At 48.6% G+C, this 20808-nt stretch overlaps 1 protein-coding gene across 1 annotated transcript in view; it reads right to left on the bottom strand.

Moving 5' to 3' along the window:
- SLC8A1 (solute carrier family 8 member A1) overlaps nucleotides 1-20163 on the bottom strand; it is a 151205-nt gene extending 131042 nt beyond the window's left edge. Inside the window, exon 1 of the mRNA XM_080388370.1 lies at nucleotides 3248-20163. The gene's annotated coding sequence lies outside the window, so the exon portion shown is untranslated. The remainder of the gene's footprint in view (nucleotides 1-3247) is intronic.
- Nucleotides 20164-20808: the final 645 nt, after the last annotated feature.

Here is a 20808-nt window from a genome sequence, read left to right as displayed (position 1 = left end):
TCCTAAACTGTCCTTCCTTCTGGAAAACTGCCTGTCCCTGTGAGTCCTCTGGTGAGACCCTCCCCAGGCAGGTCACTGTCCCTCCCCCTGAAGGAGGAAAGGCAAGACGAGGAAGCTGATGTTTTGGGAGCAGGAAACCCAAAGACAACAGCTACCCATTTTCAGATTTTTTTGGAGCATCATATTCTTCAGGCCTCAGTTCCTTGGGCAAGCCAGATTTGGGGAGTGGGTCTGCAGGTTTCTAGACTGGCAACAGGCAGAGCTGTCACATAAAGCCCACCTCACTGGAACACAGGCAATGAAATGTGTGTGGCCAGGGCAGCGGGTCAGTCTGTCAGCCTGTCCCCAGAAGCTGCTCCAGACTTCGGTCTTACTAGAGAAAAGACAGAGACAGTGTCCAAACTCCATCCCTCAGGAGCCACCAGAAAAATACTGAAGCTGTCTGAAGGAGGGGGATACACAGCGGCCTTACTTCAGGCCAGAGACAGTTTGCAAAATCCCCGCTGCATGACTTCACGGTGTAGCTCTCCTCCCTGTGATTTATTTTGAAGCTGCTCTCTTCTTGGGCGCACTATAAACCGCCAGCACGGCTTGCCTTCTCACAGGAAAGTCTGAATTCAGTCACCAGTTGTCTGCTGTGAAGAATTTTTCAGACCTGATGTCTGAAAACAAAGTGTGTCGGGTTTTTTTTGGGTTTTTTTTGTTTGTTTGTTTTTTTGAAAACCACTAAGATTTAGGAACACAAGCCACCAGCGCGCCCAGCAGTCCTGTGGCTCCGGCTCCTCACAGGAGACACACAGCGTTTTGCTGCTCGCCGCAGGTGCCACCAGTGTGAGGGCGGCTGTACCCTTGCCTGCGGTTGGTGAGGACGGGCGCTGAGCTCGGTGGCCTTTGCTGGGCTCCCTCTGCCCTCTGGGCTGGGCAGCCCCGCTGGCTGGGCGTGCGACCGAGCAGAGCTCCCCTTCCCCTGCTCCCCGTGCGCCAGCACCGCGGGCGTGTGGCAGGGCCTCGCGGCGGGGGCTCGGGACTGCAGCGCTCGTAACGGCTAGTCACTTATAAAAGGTGTGAGTGGTACTGTTGCTGATGCTTTATATGACTATATTAACATCTAAGGTGTCCGAAGGAGATCCCATCAGCCTTGCACAAGGGACCAACAAGCACTAGCAATACTTGTGATTAATCAATAGTAAATATTAATAATAGCTAGTATAATAATAATAATAATAATAATAATAATAACAACAACAACAACAGCAATCATCATCAACGATAATGATAAACACCAGTGATAACGCAGCCTGCCTGAAAATGCTTCTGATAAGGGGAGGGACGGAGGGGGCAGAAAGGACAGTCTGCTCTGGGGCTGAGGACCGGGTGATGGCTCCTGGCCCCAGGGCTTTGCCCACTGCCTCAGGCCCTTTATGGAGGGTCAAATTAAACGGGTCCCAGCTCACCCAGCTCCATCCTGCCATCCTTGTCCCAGTCTGCTCAGCACAACTGTGGGTAACACCTTGCGCAGGGACCACGCACATCAGCTGGTCTTTGTCTCTGGGGGAAGGGGAGCGCATAGCCTCGAAGGGACAAGGGACGGGGAAAAAGAAAAAAAAAAAGGGAGGAAAACTGGGGAAAAGCTTTCCTCTGTCAGCAGGCTCACAGCAACCTATAGAACAGGACCATACCCAACATAAAATAGAAGCAATCTGCATAAGTGTGAAATTCAGAAGTGTTCTTTCATAGCAGTAACAGCAAAAAGGTTTCTTTGTTAATGGCTCAATGTTATCAATTGACCCCAATTACTTAAAGATTAATTTCTGTCCTAGCTAGACATGTGATATGTATTTAAAAGGCACCTCTCAAAAAAACCCAGGGTTTGCAAGGCACAGACAAATTTCAGCTGCAGTTTAATTTTCGGCATTTTTTTCTCCAGCACTTGAGAGAAAACCAGGCAAAGGGAAGATTTGTAGTTCAGTGAGTATAAAAACAAGGAAGGTGGGAATATCCATGGAAATGCTAGCTAAATAAGGGGAAATGAGGGCTGTATCCGCGGGACCCCTCCACTGCGGGCTTCACTATAGAGTTACAAGGGAATGCTTCCATTATGTTGTTCTTATGTAAGGACAAGGGAAAGCATTTTCGTTCATGAATGGAAATGTTTCTGACTTTTGTGGTCTAGTAATTTCCCTTTACAATCATCCTTCATATCTCTGGGAATCTTCTACCATTTCAGTCATATTCCCAATATTATTTTCAGTTCTTTCTGTAAAATTTCACTTCACCTGCTCTAATATTTTTTCCAGTTATTAACCACCTGAAAACCAAGAAAGCTTTACCTAACACTTTGCAGTGGGAGCATGAATATCATATTATAACACCTGAAAGCACACGAGCTGTTACCCAAATGCATTTAAAGAGAAATCTCACTTTAACTGTGCCACTGCAAACCAACAAGATTTAAGCCAAGGCTACTAAAAGCTTTTCCTGTGTTCTTTATGACAAAACACTTCCGTGGAGAAAGCCTTTCTGCCAAGAGTGTACTCGGCTGTTTTACAGTGCCCGGTTCGCAGAGCTAACGGTTTCAGTGCTGGTTTGAAGGAAAGCTGTTACTTCAGTGCTTTGAAAGTATTCACAATAGCACACAGCTGTTTTTGCTGGGGTCGACTTTCACAACACTGTAATGGCAGTTAAAACTGTACCAAAAATCCTTGCACAGGATGTAATCAACCTCAAATCTACAGAGAAACATTGAGAAACTGCCGTCAAGTGCCAAGAAAAACAACAGTCACTTACAACAAGCTCTTCCTAATGTCCAGTCAGCTCAACCCAAATGAGGCATGTTGCTCAGAACGAAAGTAGGGCAGGCCGGAGAAGAAAAAGCCCTCGACTGGTTTTATGAATTTTTTCTAAATAGAAACACAAAAAGACGCAGGCACTGGCAACCACCACCCATCCCTCCTGCCCCTCTGTCCGCTGAAGCTCTACCACCAGTCAGCCCGTAAATCCAGTCTATGAGTGATAAAACAAATGCATGTTTTCCAACATTTTTTTTCTTGCCTTTCAGGCACTTGGAGAGTTTCTGTCCCTCCAGTGGCAAAGCTGTTATATGTCACGTTCCCTACTCGGGAGAGCTTAACCGCTATCCAGCTGTTGGAGTCATCCCATCACCCCAGATTTACGGCTTTTCTCAGGATGTCAGTCTAACCAAATACCTAGGTGTTCCCAAGACATGCTTGAATTGCTTTTCACTTACCCCAGCCGAGTCTCAGCAGTTGTGGGTAAAGCAGAATGGAAAAAAGCTCATATGATAGTGACTCTAAATTTACCAGAAAGAAAGGAGCTGGAGTGCTTGTCCTTTAAGTGTCTCTAAAGATGGTTTGCATAGCTGGATCTCAGCTTATCTATGCTTTTCTGCTTTTGCTTCCATACATGGATCTGTTCACAACAGTAACTTCAAGCTGTCGAAAAGAAGCTATCTGGCAGCTTTCAGCTTCATCTGACACATAAATGAGCGAAAATAAATAAATAATGGTCTTTTCTGCTGGCTCCCTTTCTTTTTGATTTGCGCTTTAGAACACCTTTTCTTTTTTTCCTTCTCCCCAGAGTAACATTTTGCTATCTTTTTTTCCAAAGTCATTCCTAGGTGAGGGCAGACAGAAGTGACCAAGGTGGATTTCTCTTCTCCCTTTCCTGCAGGCTCACATAATTTTGTTCTCAGAAATATCTTTTTTTTTTTTTTTTTTCCCTTTGCTTTTTTTGCTTATAGGTCAGGGTTTTGAATGTTTGCTACTTGGAAGCATGTCAAGGCAATATACATCATGTCTGTAGCAAGGGAAGGTTAGGAGTCAAATTTTTGGAGAGAGAGAGCTTGCAGCCGAGCCACGTGACTGCTCCCAGATTAGCAGCAGTAGCAGGAGTAAGCATTCCTCTGATATTACAGTAGCCACCGTGGGACATGCCTGAAACACTGAGGAGTGGAAGCTGCAGTTTGGAAGCTCTTTGCGGATTTATTTATGAATAAAACACTCCTCATTCTCCTTCCTACCTTCCGTACTTCCTAGGCTTCTCTTCGAGAAAGGGCCAATAAAGGGCAAAAATGGGCATGGGCAGCCCTGGGTCACAGGTCAGGAAAGCGGTCGTATAATTAACCTTAACTCTGCCCTTTGTTATCTCTGCTGTGCCAATGGGAATGTTAAGGGCTCTGGTGAAAGGGCAAGACTAAGTGTAATGTCATTAGTATTTTATGTTATAATCGCAACTAGGGGTAAGGGAGGTTTTAGGGACCTGATAGATTGCTCCAGGCTGGGCTCCCCAGGTAGAGGAAAACTGGTGAGACACGTATTCAGGCACTTTGATGCCTAAGGCTGAATGTAGGTGTCCATACTTGGGCCACTTGTGTTGAAAACGTCATCCTCAGACTTGGTGTTTTTGATGCACTGCAGGAGAAGGAAATTCCTTGTATATTCCCACACACGAATGACCTTGACTGAGATTTTTCCTAAACATCTGTTGAACACTTGGCAGAATAGAAGTTTTTTAAGGGCTCACCAGCTCGACTTCTACAATTAACGATAAACTACGTTATTCCATTATTGTGTTACAAATTGCCCAACCAGAAATACAAATATGCTTCAAATGGCATATTTGGCTCCTGCCGTCAGCCTTCAGAAACTGGAGGGGATGTGTGTGTATCGGTGGGGATCCTGGGAGACTCCTAGCACCCACCCAGCACCCAGCACAAAGGCAGCCGCCCCGGGCGCACACTCCTGCGCCCCAGGGCGAGCAGAAGGCCCGTGGAAGCAGGAACAGGCAGCAGAGGGATGCCTTGCAAGCGAGGAGTAAGTGGGAAGGGGACCCTCTGGTTTCCAGCCCCCAGCCAAATGATCGGTGCCTGTTGTTTGGGTGGTGGCAGGCAATGGGAAGAGAAAAATCCTTTCTGAAAATCTGTCCTGGGGTTTCTCCAGCCTTTCCAGAACAGGGGCCAAGCTCATCCCGGGGGGCTGCTTGGACAGGAATATGTGCTGCTCTTGCCTGTCAGACAGGCTTGGTGAGTCGAGAGGTCTATGCTCTGGTACAAAGAAGAATACAATTCAGCAAAACATTTGAATTCCTGCTTAATTTTAAATATTGAATAATACTCTTTGCTTCCCTGGTGTTATTCATGTGGTTCTATGCTTTTCCAGGTTGTCCAGATACGGACATGAAGCTGCCACAAAGCAGCATAAAAACCAAACAAGATTTGGCACTCACATATGAGCGTATTTGTGCTTCACAGGCCTCTTGACTTCCATGTTTTGCTCCTAAGAAGTCTTAGGCCTAACCGAGGTGGGCTAAGGAAAGCAAGGCTGTTGCTTCCGTTCATTGCTTATGTCCTGCTTTCCACGAAGGAAATGTGGAAAACAACGGCAGGTGTGAGCAACCGATGAGAACCTGTGGATGGCAACACTTCATTAACAGGTGGCCTTCTCTTGCAGCCAGAAATTCCTCACTCAGAGGCTTCTTTCTGCATAACTTGGTGCGGCTCTTTCCCCCATCCATTCTTCGTTTCTTCTCTTTGTGCCGCTGACTGGTCTTCTCCTCCCAAAATGAAGCAGGACGGGGGAGAAGGACCACCCTTGGCAGTGGGACACATGCAGGACATCGGCAGCTCTGCTTGGCCTCTCGTGCTGTCCATCCTGTGCCTGTCACAGCCTGTAGCCTTGGGACAAAATGGGTCCTTGGTCTTCAGAGCTGCTGGTGCTTTCCCCTGCTGCATGCTGCAGTTTCAAGCCGCCAAAGAGGTGCCAGAGTGTCTTTTATGAATATCAATGCAAATTTCACAAGAGAGATTTAAATATAGCCGCCTGCTTTCCTGGGAGACCCTGTAGCTGTGTAACAAAAGCTGCACCATATGCCTGGCATCCGCAGCCGTTTCCCAAAGGCCACCAGGGATCTGTTATCCTGCATTTGGCTCGTACAGGGCTCTGAAATAAAGGCTTGCTGGGGAGAAAGCATGGAGGGGCAGACTGCAGCTGATGCCTTCAGCATGTTCAGATGTGCTGCTCAGGTGCATTTATGTAGCGTCACATGCTGTGGAGGCTGGACACAGCTCCGAGCAACCTGAGCTAACGTGGGCATCAGCCCAGCTTGGAGCAGGGGCTGGACCTCCAGAGGTCCCTCACAGCCTAAATAACCCCGTGATTCAGTGAGAAATGGAGTTTAGGATATATGGCAGAGGAACAGCAAGGAAAGCTGAACTCCTAGGGTACCCAGGTCATTTTTTGTCTTCCTGTTGTTTTTTGTGACTATCTTGCAATCTCTCTGAGCGTGGTCCATCTCTCGTTCCATGTACATGGCTTGTCTCCAGTGTCATTTGAACCTTAGTGCGCTGCAAGTGTAAATCCACTATTTCCTCCTGTTTTTAAAGCAAAGTGATTAAAATGCAGTTGGGCCTGTATCCAGGTAAAGCACAAGAAAGTCAGGCAGCCATTCTTTCCTTGTGTTAAGTATGTAAAGCTTGGAAAGGGAATAAGACTTTTTTGGTTTAGGGTAAGCAAGTACGCCTCAAACCTGGGGAGTGTCCAATTCTTTGTGATCATTAAGTGATTGTTTATTTCGCCAAGGCATAAATTACTGTGCCTTCAGGACAAAGCTAATAGAAAAAATGCTAATTAGTGCTGGTCAGAAATTTTCCAGTGGAACATTTTTCTGTTAGAAACTCTCCTAATCAGTCAAAGTAGAAACGTTCCAGAAGAACATGTTGATTTTGCTGAATCTCCAGTACCACACGGTGGGCTGAGCTGGGGTGGGGGTAAGGAAAGAGGGAATCCATCAAAACTCTCTTGCTGATCCCCTGCCAACTTGTCTGCCTGGCTGTGAGCCATGAGGCATCGCCAGGGACTGGAGTTTGGGGCAATCTGCCACGCAGGTACCATGCTGGTGGACAAGCCCTGAAAAATCCCGGTTCCGGGATGGGAGCAGTGAATACGGTGGTCGGGCAGCCTGCCTCATCCCCCCACCTCCCGTTTGCTGGACACCAGCCTGGGAACGTGCATTCGAAACGGCTTATCAGCTCTCATTTGGCAATTCAGGGTATCCTTAGTCCTGGTTGCTGCAGTATTCTGGTCAGCTTTGTTGTTAGGGCCACAATAAATGAGATACTTCAGCCAGCTAAATCGGACCTTCTCCTTGGCTTCCAAAAGAGAGGACTTGAATTTTGTCCTGGTGTTTCTGCTGGAAGAGAAGGAGGAGCTGGTCTGATACCAGCTGTGTTCATTTGGACTCAGGTTTCTACAGGTGTACCTTCTCCATCCCTGACAGGCAAAATCCACATGTGCTTTTTTTCATCGCACACTTTCCTGCCTTCTCATGGAGCCACCTCTGAGGCTGAAGAGCTGAGGATTGCAGCAGCCCGGTCCCTGTGACATTCCTAAATTCAGAGGCAGCCACATGGGCTCCGATTTGCTTGTAGCTTGAGGCACTTCAGGGCTCTATGGCCAGACTGGAACCGAAAAGCCCACGAGCACTGGGTTTCTGTGGCGGGGACCGTGGGACCCTGTTGACACCAGCTCACCCTGGACCTGCACGGCGGGGCTGGGAGACGGTGCATGCCGTCAGCAGCGTGCTCAGGCACTGCATGCGCCATCGGGCGCCTGCTCCTGGCTGGGCTTGTGCCTGCTAACCAGCCCGCTCCACTCCTGCCGAAACTGTCCCAGCTTCTTGGGCTGCCACATTTCCCTCCTGCAAAGAACACCCGGGGGCCGAGCACCCGTGGGCACTGCACGCGACCCTTCCCTTAGCTCCTGCCAACTCTTCAGGTCCTGGGGCTGGCAGAACGCGGTCCTAGTGCTGATCAGAATACTGCAGTAACCAGGAGTAAGGATACCCCGAATTGCCAAGCATTAATATTTGATGCACTTCAATATTTAAAGAGCTTGATAAGATAATTTAAGAAACACTGTCATTTTTTAAATTATTTGTAGACAATTTATAACGGAGCAAATCCACTTGGAATGAACAATATTTTGGCTAGGGTGGACGTAAGGCTCAGACAGCTGCCTACATTTATTTAAAACATCAGAGAGATGAGAATTTTGAAATTCTCTGCTAGAAACCTCAGGTCTCAACAAGCCGGATTCCCAGCCAGGAGAAGCAAGCAGAGGATCCAGGCAGTGTCTTAACACTGGTCACAATTTTGTTGAAAGGAGGGTTTTGCCTTTGGAAATAGAGTAAAAGAGACAGAGGGTTTCCCTGAAAGTTTTGTTTTCAGTGAAAATATTTGGGTTGTCCTCTAAAACTTGAAAACCGCAGCTGGAAAAAATGAACTGCTCATTGCCAAGAAAGAAGAAAAAAAACCCTTTTGCCTTTTTTTCTTGATTTATTTGTTTTCCTGGAAACATCCTGGTGTGAGTGTCTGCAGCAGTTTACACCTGATCAGGATCAGGCCCAATACTGATAGCACTGTCTCTTGCTTGATAAAAGCCATATGAGTCTTCACAGAGTTCACTGTGGCAGTCACACCTCTCATACATATCACATAGCCTGTGTGCCTGAAGCAGAGGGCAGGGAGGTGACGGCACAATTCATGCGACGTTAAAATGAGCTGCTTTATGTAACACAATATGCTCCAAATGCACCCAGTGCACCACGGAAACTATGCGAGGGAAGCCAAGAAACCTCTGTACAATAGCTCAGAGACAAACAGTCTGCAAAGGACAGCACACTAGGTTACCAGTGAAGGAACATTCTGCATAGAACATCCCCTTTGTTTCTGATTTTCCCATCCTGATTGTCAAGGGAGATCTCCAAACATGCCATCAAAAGATGAGTCTGGGAGCAGAAGTTCGGACCTGCAGTGGGTCCTGGAAAACAGGAGATGCTGGTTGTACGGTGCACGGGAGTTCTCTCCAGCTGCCCCTCGGTGGTCTGAAGAGAAGCACCATCCTTTCTTATCCTCCCTAACCACCAGTGGGGTCTAGGCCACTTTGCCTCCTTCCTGGCTGATGCTCCTGTCTGCTGCCCAAACATCGCCCTGCTCTCCTAAATTGTGCGAGTCTGGGTAATGAAAGATAGTGTTCTCAACCTGTGCTTGATGCAAAAGGGGGAAGTTCTCCGTCACATGCTTTTTCTGCTGCATTGCTAGCTTAGTGCAGCTCGCTGCCTCTGCTGCAAACCGAGCCTTGCTCGCAGCCCCGGCCCCTGGCACAGCGGCGCAGGAGGGCCGTGCAGGGCAAGGGCAGCTGCCGCGCTGTGGACCGTCTCCTGCGGAAACCAGCCCATCGCTGCATTAGCAGCTGGGAGCCTGGCTTCCAAGCAGAACCTGGGGGTCCCATCCGGCCTTTCTGTGTCCTGGTTCATCCCTGTGCAAAACAGAAATGATGAGTCTTTGCTTCTTCCACGTGTCTCTGTGGCTTTCGAGGGCAAAGCCTGTCTGTTACTGCAGGTATGGGGGGACTGCAAACAGAAAGGTCTTACTCTGCGGGGTTTCGAGGCAGGGCTATAACGCAGTTAGGAAAAGCGGTTCTTGTTTTCACCAGTGAAACAGGTGGCATGTGCAACAACTTCTGCCAAAAAAATTCATCTGTCCCAGAAAACATGACCAAACGTGACAGAAGCGCAGCAACACAGCAGCTGAAGGTTTCAGTTCACAGTCTTATGCTGGATGGAGGGAAGAGAGAGGCAGAGAGAAGGGAGCTTCCCGTCACAGCAAACCACCTGGGAGCGGGCACCCGAGGGCAAGTCTCATCCAGCCATGACTGAATGTCACCAGCATAGCTCTGCCACCCATTCTGCAGTCAGAGGGGAATTTGGAGCCCTGAATGGCTGAATATTGCAAATTTCAGAAATTCCTTCGCTCTACACTTTGCTCACGGCCTGACACTCCTATGCCCTGCACAGACAGGGGATCCCATCTCTTGGTTTCTTTCCCTGCCATGAAACCGTGACCAGATGCTCCCAGGCCAGTGGGGCTGCCAGGATAAAAGTGGCACTTTGCCTGAAGAAAGCTTGGCCGCAGAATTTTGCCTGAAGGTGTTCGTCGTCCTGGGAAACCCAGAGGTCACTTTTGGCCCTCTGGGATTAGGGAGGAGTTTTCCATCCTGTGGGAGGAGGACTGTGGCTCAGGGGCTCCCTTGCTTCTGCAGTCATGTCAGGGTGATGGGATTTTGACAACTTTTCTCCAGAGTGTTTTCGTTTCTGTTCATCAGCTTGTTGGTGTGATAACATTAATCAGCACTTCTGTGGAAACTGCTTTTGGAGACAAACATTGTAATCAGGATGAAGAGACACTGATGAGTATTGCTAAAATTAAAGAGTCTAAATTCAGCAAAATTGCTTTCACTGGGAAAATGTATTATGATCCATAGCTGCCGTTATCCACTAGCTCCATGCTAGCTTGGCAAAGCCAGGCATGCTCATGGCCGGAGGAGGTGGCACCTCTGTGGTGCCATAAAGCTGCAAGTGCACAGCTCTGGGGCATCCCACATCTGTTTTCTGACCCCAGCTCACGGGAAGTGAGAGCTGCTTCACCCTCCATCAGTGGCCTCCTGCTTTACCACCTCTCTGGAAAGAGTGGGGAAAGCAGAGGAGAAAACAGAATTTCCTACTGCTGAGTACTACTGCTTATACCTCACACGTTGCTTCTTAATGTCGATGCAGTTCATACAACACAGGACAGATTTAACACGCAATTAATGGGATTGCCAGGTGATCATTAATAATTCCCTGCATGGTCTCAGGGGTCTGCAAGCAAGCCCCAGGCTGGCAGAGCACAGTCCGACACAGCACGTCCTGTTGATCGGCACGTCTCCTAATTTCTTTCCCTTCCTCTAGACCACCTGTCCAAAATGTTTGCTTCACTCCCCTCTGGAGAGCAGAAAGGGGAAGAAGGGAGCTGATTTTGCCTGCTGCTTCCTTTTGAAATATACCTTTCCTTCAGAAACATACCCCAGCCACTTCTTTTTTTTTTTTTGGTGTCAATTAAATGGTGGCCCCCAGGCCCTCAGCGGTGAAAGCCCTGCCTGGCCCTGGGTGAAGGAGGGGCTCCCCCCACCCACCATGAACCGTGCACTTGCGGGTGGGAAGATGCTACTCAGGAGAGGATATTTCAGGAGCAGTTCAGGTGTCAGAGACAACTCTCATCTTCCCACGGCTGGAAATCAGAAACGGCGCCCTGAAGACCCTCACCGTGTGAGGCACAGCACTGGCCTTCACCATATCAGCACTGCCTACCACCCCACGCGTTGCTCAAGGCACACAAAAGGGGATGATGCCAGGAGTCACAGGAAAATAAGATGTGCTAGGAAGTCTTTTTTCCCCGTGGGGGTGGTTGAACATGGGCATGGAAGACCAGAGAGGCTGTGAGATCTCCAGGAGCGGAACCCCTCAAACCTCAGCTGGCCACGGCCCCGAGCAGCCTCATCCAAGCCTGCCCACAGCCCCTTCCCACCCCAGTTATTCTGTGCTTCTCTGTATTGCCAAGATCCAAAGAGAAAGTCTTCTGGAAGTGGGGACCGTCGGCTGCCCACCCAGGGCAGAGGCGCAGCAGTGGGCGCTCCTTGCGTGGGGGTGGGCTGGCTCCAGATGTGTCCCTGTGCCCAGGCACCCGGGGCTTTGCACTGTGCTTTGTGCTTTCCCCGTTTGATATTCAGGATTAGAAGGCAGTGGAGACGGAGATTGATCACTTGATACTTTAGCAGTGATTATTATGAATTCATTCATTTAAACTGATTCGGAATTTATTTTTCTTGCTTTTGAAGGCTGCCTTTGGATAGTTTAATAACTTTTCTTTTAGTGACTGCAGAAATAAATACCTGACAGCTCTAGTTTAGCAATGCCTCATCTGTATGGGTGTTTTCCGATGTGTAATAATAAATACGTGCTTGTTGGGAATATATGATCTATAAATCAAAATTTCCAAGGTCTTTAATTAATTTTTGTGAGTAGTGCAAGGAAGATTGCTTCGCCCTGTCACAAGCAATCCCCTGCTCTGGGCTTTAGTAGCAACCACCAGCATTGAGGTCACAAACCAGTTTCCAATCAATCCCTTTTGCTTTCATTTCCCTATAACTTTCTGAGACATTCACCTCTGGGGCTAAAATTTTCCATGCTGAGCCCCTGCCTGAGGAGGGCTTTAGGCAGCTGCATTTTTGGAGGGAGAGTGCAGGGGGCAGTAAGAGGCATTATTTTCCCCTCCCTCAAATGGCAAGGACGATGGGACAACATTTGCAAAGTGGCATGGAGGTCCTGCTTCTCTCCTAAGAGATGGATGCAACACACGGAGGGCTGGCTGAGGCAGGCTTACAAGCACATGAGAAATACTGTATCAAGCATGAACTCAAAGGAGTTGCATGGGAAGTGGCTGACTCCATCCCTGCACAGCCACTGCCTATTCTCATTTGTGGGTTGCTGCACTCCCCAGGCATCATCCCCAGGGTGGGGATGGGGCAGGGGGCTGGTCTCCAAGACAGCATAAAAGTCTCAGTAAAATGCCTGGAACTGCCTGATGCTAACAGGCTTTCTGTTTCTGTGTCACTATAGGCCATGAGTGTCCGTGCCCAGTCACAGTGCTTGGAAAACCTTTTAACTGGGGCTTTTGGAGCAGCGGGTGTCCTGGGAGGAGGAAGCACCGTCTCTGCGCCTGGGCTGGCCGCCTGCGCGTGGCTGTGGATGGACAGGCGTGTGAAGGAATGGCATGGCGCTTGGCATAGCTGTACCTGCTCGGTGCCGCTCTGCACGGTTTGTCTGCCCTGTGGCAGGAGCGGGTGGGGGTCTGGCCAGTGGTCCATGCTGCAGAGGCAGGTGCTGATGCAGCAAAGGAGGAGGAAACGAGCATGTGCCTGGCTGTGCACCAGCCTGCCTGCGTGCGCGGGTCAGGGCTGCAGCCTGCCGCATCATCCAGGCGAGCTCTTCTTGCAGTGTCCTGCCCTCCCTGCCCCTGGGTGTGTTGTTTCCACTAATGAAGGTGATGCTTATTAACAAAAGCTCTTCGAAAAAGTTAGCTCTTGGTTTAGAAATGGCCCACCGTGCCTCCCGAGAGCATTCATTTCTTCAGAACTGTTTTAAGGTTGTTGGTTTTTTTTTGCTTCTAACCCTGTTTTTGTGCTAAGCTCTGAAAAAGCCTGGTTCAGCCTGGAAAAACCTGACTGGCAGAGGTAGCACCTTTGCTGATACCCCTGCTCTCCGCTGGCAAAGCTGTTGCACTTTGTTGTTTGTCTCTCTGCCTGCCCACTCCCCACAATTATCCCTGGTTAACAGCGCTGCTGTGCCACAGCCTCCTTGGTGTCGTCTCCTGACTCGGAGGAGATTAAATAGCACAAACAGCTGAGGATGCGTGGATGTGAACCAAAGAAGGAAAACGGAAAGAATTAGTTTTTATGGTTTATTAAGTACAGTGACATACTGAGGCCTGTCTAGAAAAGCTGGAACAGCTGGCTTTTAGATAACTTCAGTCATTTTAAGGCCAGCTTTTTGCATAGTGTAGTTTTAGCTCCCGATGTTCTGCCGGGTGCAGGGCATTGCATAGCATCAGGTCCAGGTGGTCCCCTGGATGAGCTGGTGGGACAGTACCTGTGGTGTCTCTAGTCCAGTGGGTGCCTTAGTGAGGAGTATGACCACATGTACAAAGTGCATGTGATTCCTGAGCCTATCCATTCCTAGCATCTACGGCTACCTGTGCAGTGCAAGAACTGCAGCAGCTGCAGCTGCAGCCCATTGCAGCATGTGTCTGCTGCCCAGTTGTCTCCTGGGGACACCCCCCCAATTCAGTGCCACGTAGGCAGGTCACGGCAGAGGGTAGGTACCAGAAAACTGGTGTCCAGCATGTTTGTGACCATGTGACTCCTGGAAACCTGAGTGATCACATCACATGTTTTCTTCTACAGTATTAGGTTTGCCAGTTCAGATGAGAAGATGTGATATCTTCAGGCATGGATTTAGCAACACAACAAAAAAATCTGCATAAACCCCTACACTTTTTGCAATGGAATTATGCTGTTAGATAAACTCTAGCCTTAGCTTAAAGTGTAGCGAGGTCTTCTGGATTAAACTTGTCTTTTCAAGCCCATATATTCATTCTTAGTGGCCCAAGCTCTTAAGGTTGCCAGAAGTGTAGGGATTCTGGTTTAAAAACATCCAAGCAATTTTATGTCTGTGCTTCCAGTGTATCTGGAAGCAGTGACAGATTTTTAATAATTTCAACTCTGTTGCAGAGCTAAACTGCAGTGTGATCCTGCTAAAGCTTCCTATCTGCCTGGAAATGAGTCAACTGGTGCTATGACAAGCATGGGAGCAGCCGGTGTGGTGTTGGCGTCAGCTGGAGTGTCTCTACAGAACGAACATATGTTCTCCAGTGCAGCCACTTCATTCGCTGTTCCCTTGTTAACTTTTATGGTATGATTTTTTTCCCCCCCCTTAATTAAGAACTTTGACTTCTTGAGAGGTTTTGAAATTTTCCCTTATCTGTGGGGGCGAGGGAGGGCAGATGCTAGGAGACAGAAGCTTTCACTGATGAAATTAATGAGGTTTTTTATGTCCTACCTAAGAAGGAAATTGGAATAAAGACACTAGTAACTCGAGCAATGTTCTGAAAGATCCTAATGATTGGCAGGTTGTTAAATTTGCATCCCTGCTATCTGGTAAAGAGGGAGGAAAATTAGATGGAGTTACATTAGGCTGGCAAATAAATCTCTAAAGACTGCAGAGTCTCAGTTGAGCTCAGAAACGTTCCGCAAACTTGGTGGTGGCACTGGGTGTTGCAGGGGCCTAGTGCCAGGCCCATCAGTAAGAAATCATGATAAAGAACAGAGTTAGTGAGGACACGGCAATTAGACATACACTTTCCTTCTAGCTTGATAAAAATAAATGTTTTAAAAAGTAGAGGAGGAATCAGTGCTTATTTTCTCCACGGGGAGAGCCTGCCTGTAGAATCTCCTGCATGTCTTTGGGAGGGATCTAGGAGAAGGTGGCCAAGCTTGCTGCTGATACAGACCTGTCCTGGGTGGTCCAAACTGGCTGAGGAACTGCAGAATGATCTTGCAAATAAAATTTACTTTATTTAACTGCAAAATGATGTCTTTGTGTGTGTGTGGGAGCCTTCAATATGCTTATGTGCTATTTGTCTCTAAAGTATCATGCACCATTTACAAAGAGGATCTGAAGATTTGTGAGACATTGTGTGTAGCACTGTGAAAACATCAATTCGCAGCTCAGCATGGTCGAAAAGGCAAATGGGATGTGAGTAATGATTAGGAAATACATCCAGAGGAAAACAGACAGTGTTGTTAACCTGCTGTATAAACCGCATGTGTGCCTCAGACTTGTGTGTGGCATGAGGCTGTGTGCCCTCTGTCGTGGGGGCCAGGGGAGCAACGAAGGGGCACGAAGAGGGGATCTGGGAACCGAGGTGTGGGTGGAAGCTCCTTAAGAAGAGTTAAAGTATGACTGGAAAGAAAACAGCTGAAAGGGCTGTGGTCAAGTCCTCCATGTTCATGAGCGAGAGCAGGAAAACAGCAGATGCTGCTTCTCATAACTGAAAAATGTTCAAAAACTCTTTAATAAACAGTATTAAAGCAGACTGAAGGAAGGATCCCTTTGCATGGCTCCTTCGTTGCATAACAAGGCTGTCGAGCTCCCTGCCAGAAGAGGCTGAACAGGCTAAATATCTAAAATAGAGAAAGCTTAAAAGAAAAATTAGAAAACTCTTCCAGAGCTGATCTGTCAAATGTTGTTAAACACAGGAATAGCTCCTATGGCCTGCACTGTGGGCTGGGATGCTGGGCAGAAATGGCGAGGAAGAGGTGCTGGTGTGGCATCTCCTCTAGACTGTCACACGAAGTGCAGACAGATGCATGATGGCCATGACTGGTCTGTACACCTGCTGAAAGAGTAACTGTTCTCCCTGTGTATTTTCCTTCCTGCCACTGAGTTTTCAGGCTGTTCAGAGAGGAGCTGTGCCACTACACGAATTTACAGAAATAAGCGTGGTGGAACCCTGGTTTGGTTGGACTCTCCATTTTAATTCCTCCAAAAGGTAATGGCAATGTAGCACACAAGGACAGGTGACAGTCAGATATTTGCAGTGTGTTTGAGACAATAAAGTATATTTTGCTCTACATAATCTCAAGAGCCGAAATACAAGGTGTCTTGCAGTCATCAGTTTCCATGTGCCTCTGAATGACTTGGAACAGGAACGTGAAATGTGATTTAACAGTTTTAATGCTTGTCCTCAAAACTGGTGGCATTTTGGTGGCGTGGGATCCCATTGTGTATATGTTTTCCTGAGCCTGGGTATCTTCCGGAGTGAAGGCACTTTGCACATTCTGAGTTACTCTAGCAGTGATTGCTTTCACTGCTAGAGTGAAAGTGTGAAAATTTCTTTTTATTTCTACCACTTGCTAATCCTGTTTTGGCTGGTGCAGCCCCTGCAAAGAGCTCTCTCCATGGGATGTGTTACTCAGAAATGATCCGTACTATTGCTGAGATTCAGGAAGTGCTTTGATCTGTTTTACGAAGTGCTTCACTTGCAAAGCAAACCTGGTGAGCCTTTGTTGTCTGCCAATTTGGTGGAAAGGAAAAAACTTAGCTCTTTTATTTTATCCCTTTGCCTGACGTGGACAATTGTGCCTCTTGTATGTTTACTAGTCTTCAACCTGGGAACTTTTAAAAGTTGGTATTTCTCAGTGCAAGCTAAACTCCCATGGCTCAGCATCAGGCAAATATGCTGGGGATGCCTCCCAGACCATCCCTGCCCCTCACAGTGGGTGGCAGATGAGCCAGGAGTGCGTGCAGGGATCGAACGAGTTCTTCAACTGCTTGAGGAGGGAACTGGGAGAAGGATGGAGCTGGCTGGTGCACTCGTATGAGCTCACATGAGTCACATACATAGGAGTTGCTGTATCATTTGGTGTCCAGCACCAGCTGCTTCAAAAGCAAGGTTGAGTTTGCAGCCGTGGACTTCAGCAACTTCCAGTCTAGGAGCAGCCCGTTTTGAGGGAGAGCTTTCAAGAGAGGGACTTGTGTACCTCTGAGGGAAGCAGCTGCCCTTTTAATTCCTTGGATGGGCAACAGTTGAAATCAAATGGCTTAGTGCTTTCTGCTGTAAGGCTGTCCCTAACTGTTTGTGGTTTAAGGAAATCGGTCTCAGTTTCTCCGGGCTACCTGTCGTATTCTGGGAGGATGACCATATCCACTGGTCTCCATACAGCACAGCAGTGCTCTACTGGGGAAGAGCTCAGGCCTGTTTCTGGAACAAGACAGGCTTGTTCAAGCTTGGCCTGGCAGTGACCTTAGTAGTGCAGGCAGGGAAGTTTAGCGGCCCTGCCACCGCCCGTAATCACCTGCTCCCTATCTGCAATTACCTGCCCTTCATCACCTGCAATCAGCTGCCCCATCCCTGGCTGCTGCAAGCAGTGCTGCTGGGAAGGCAACGAGCCTGGGGCCAGGATGTGGAAGACAACCCCAGGGAGGGTAGAAGGTGTGTGGGCTTGGATTGCTGAGGAACAAGAAGACCAGGACCATGAGGATGAACCAGCTGGTGCACCGGGTCTGTATTTACTGTCCCCTTCCCTCCGGTATGCTGCTTACTGGCTACTGAGAAATGAGCCCACAGCCAAGGGTGCACGGTGGCTGGTGGCAGGCGGTGTGTCTTGCCGCTGGCTGGGCGCGGGTGGCGGTGGCGGGGTTGGCGAGGTGGTGGCAGGCCCCCAGAGAAAGGGAGGCTGTTTGTACTGCATGGGGTGGGGAGGGCGATGGGGGCTGGGAGAGGGTGGGGAGAGGGCTTTGGGTGGGAAGCAAAGGAGGGGTCTGGCTTTGAGGTGGGGGGGTAGGGTGAGCTGCAGAAAGGGCGCAGGGGTGGAGGAAGAGGCTGGGCCACCCAGGCTGGGTGGGAGGGGGGCTACGATGGCCTGAGGAAAGAGACTGAATCAAAGTATCACAGACAGAGATCAAACCAGAGGAGACAAACCCCGGGGGGGTGTGGGCAGGTGCCCGTGCTGCTTCACACGTGCTCTCCCCCCCAAACCTGCGAGGGAACCTCTGTTTTGTTCTCTGGAGCTGGCTCCCTATTATAGCTCCCGTCTGATAAAACGGGAATCGCAGCGCCTTGGTTAGCAGTGCTGCGGGGAGGACAGGCCCGTCTGTGTGGCGGGGGCTGCAACGATGGGCTCTGGGGCTGGGGGAAGCTGGGAAACCTGCCGGCAAAGTAGGCTTTGTGCTGCGTGGTAATAGCATCTAAAACTGTGCACGATGGAAAATGCTGAATTTTAAATTGGACGAGAGACCTTCATCTGTCTGGCCTGAACAAGACAAAAATCCTGTGGACGAAATAAATACTTTATTAAAAAAACCTAACAAACCAAACCCCATCTATTACACACAGCGAGTGGCAACTTTGTGATGGACAGACTTGCAGATTCATTTCTGGGGACTTTTTTGGTTGTACTTTTGGCTGGGAGAGATGCCAAGGGTCGTTGCAACTTTTTCTATAAACTATGTTAGAAATTTAACTTAGAATATGCTTTAGATATAAGAAAGGTTAAACACTTTTAGAATATATAAATATTTCTTATCTTCATGGTACAATAATTTATTAGCAAGTCCTGCGCCTGGAGACAGAGGAACAAATTGTGCTGTTTCTGCTTTTCTGTTGATGGACTCTGATTTCTGTCTGGTAGCTGTTCCATATGGCTTATTACTTTTACTACCTTTTCCATATTAATAACATCCTTGCTTTTCTGACATCTATTTTTTACGAGAGCTGTCAATTCCTCTTACCCTCATCAGTGAACAAGTCTGGCAAGCATGTTTGTGCCCTGGATCAGGTGCCAGTCCTCCAGAGCACGGTGAACCCCCTGTTCCCACAGCAGGTGCCTGAATCTGCGGGCAGCGGGTTCCCCTGGGACTGGCTCAGTTGCACCGCCTGTGCCGAGCCCAGGTCGGGCCGTGGACGACACAGGACCGAGGCACGATGCCGGGCCGTAGGTAGAAGAGACGCTTCAAACGAGCCAGTCTCACTGGCGCAGATGAAAGGATTTCTCAGCTCCCCGTTGGAGTTAATGGGGAGATGTACCCAAGGGCAAAGGCAGTTGCTCCCGGGCACGTTTGGGTGTTAGACTACTCGCACACTTTGTTAATGGCCTAGGCTCTTTCTAGCACTGAATTGTGAAGTCTTTGCAGACATAATTCTAATAGTTTCTTTACAGTACAGCAATTATGGTGATTGATATGGACAAATGTGATCTTGAAAGAGCAATGACGAGACCATATAGTTCAATACTAAAGCAAATGCATTTTGAAAATCAATTTTTGAATTGAGAATTGCAAGAAAAATCATGCCTTTGTGCCTGGTGCTCTCATTTGTGTCTGGCTTTTGTTCTGCAAAACTTTTAGCCGTGACCTCAACCGCACTGACGTGGGTTATTACCCCCGCAGAGAGCCGGACTGTGACAGGCGTCTTACCTGCTTGTACTGAGAGGCTGGAAGTTGTTGTACATGTTGTATATAAGTATATATATACTTATACTGTCTAGTACCTTCTTAAAGGAAGTGAAAATGTTCTGGAAGATGCTTAGCAGTATTAAAAGGAAAATGTGAATCCATTACAGGGACATAGACAAAAACTCACTAAAAATTTGCATGAGCAGAAGAGTAGAGCATATGCTTCATGGAGAAGTGGAACGGGCAGTGAACTGTGGGTCTGACCACCAAATGCATGTGCATTTTCCGAGTGTTTGCTTGGCGCTACTAACAGCCAGTGCAGGGAGAAATACGTGACCAGCTCTCTGTAAGCCTTCGTGAGCAGGGGACCGATCCGTAGCAATTTTCTCGCTGCTCACTAGCTTCTCTCCAAACTTTGCTGCTTCTGGAGGTCTGCTAACCTCGGACTGCTTTTCCTCCAGTGCTGAGTTACATGTAAAGGAATGTGGTGTTTTGCACTGATACTTGTGCACGATGAAGTCATCGTCACAGGCTTGGCGAAAATGTCGAGCTCTTCCCTTCTCCTGGAGCTCCAGCGGCTCCTGCTGCACAGGCTGCACCCCCCTCTGCTGGAGGCAGGCTCGGCGCTGGTGGGGTGCCCTGGGGTGCTGGGAGCACAGACAGCCCGCTCACCCTTCGGAGGGGAAGGCTGCCCTCCCACCGCCTGGCGAGGGGCTCCCCTGAGGTGGGAGGTGGTGTGTCCTGTCCCTGGCAAGGAGTGTGTGTTCTGCTGGCTGGATTTCTTACTCTTGCCACTGTAAGATTCTTCTCTCTCAAACACTATATTTAACCCGATGCTTTGTCATGCTGCTGTCTCTGAACAACAAGCATGCATTTTCAGTGAGCTAACTGCAGTATTTTCCCAGATCTATGCCCTCTGGTAAACTTACCAGATTTTTCTTGCTAGTACATATTATTACACCTTTATCCAAATCATGGAAAGAAGGTTTCGTATGATTTCCATCTCCTCAATGCACTTGGATATGTTTGGACATGCAGTGCTCCTGGATCTGAACTAGCATGAATCAGCGACAGAGAAGACGGAGGCATACTCAGGATATGGGAGTACTTCTTTTATTTTAAATTCCCAAGAAATTCCTATGTACATCAGGAAAAAGCGATGCAACGTGGGCGACCAATATGTGCCCTGCTACCAGACACCGGGCTTGCGACAGGTCTGCCTGCCCACAGCAAGACGCGCAGGTAGCTGCAAAGGTGCCAAGCACTGCACATCTGCCATTGGCTTGCATGGTACTTGCTAGAACTGCTGTGGAGAGGGGGGAATGCAAAAGCCCACAGCATCAGTGCCTAGTTTTCTGTTGCCAGAAGGATCTTTAGCTTGCTGGAAAGAAGAGCACGTTAGCC

The sequence above is a fragment of the Falco punctatus genome, assembly GCF_963210335.1.
Source record: "Falco punctatus genome assembly, chromosome: 5".
Taxonomy (NCBI): Eukaryota; Metazoa; Chordata; class Aves; order Falconiformes; family Falconidae; genus Falco; species Falco punctatus.
The sequence above is the reverse complement of the archived record's forward strand: the minus strand, read 5'-3'. Positions and strand labels throughout refer to the sequence as shown.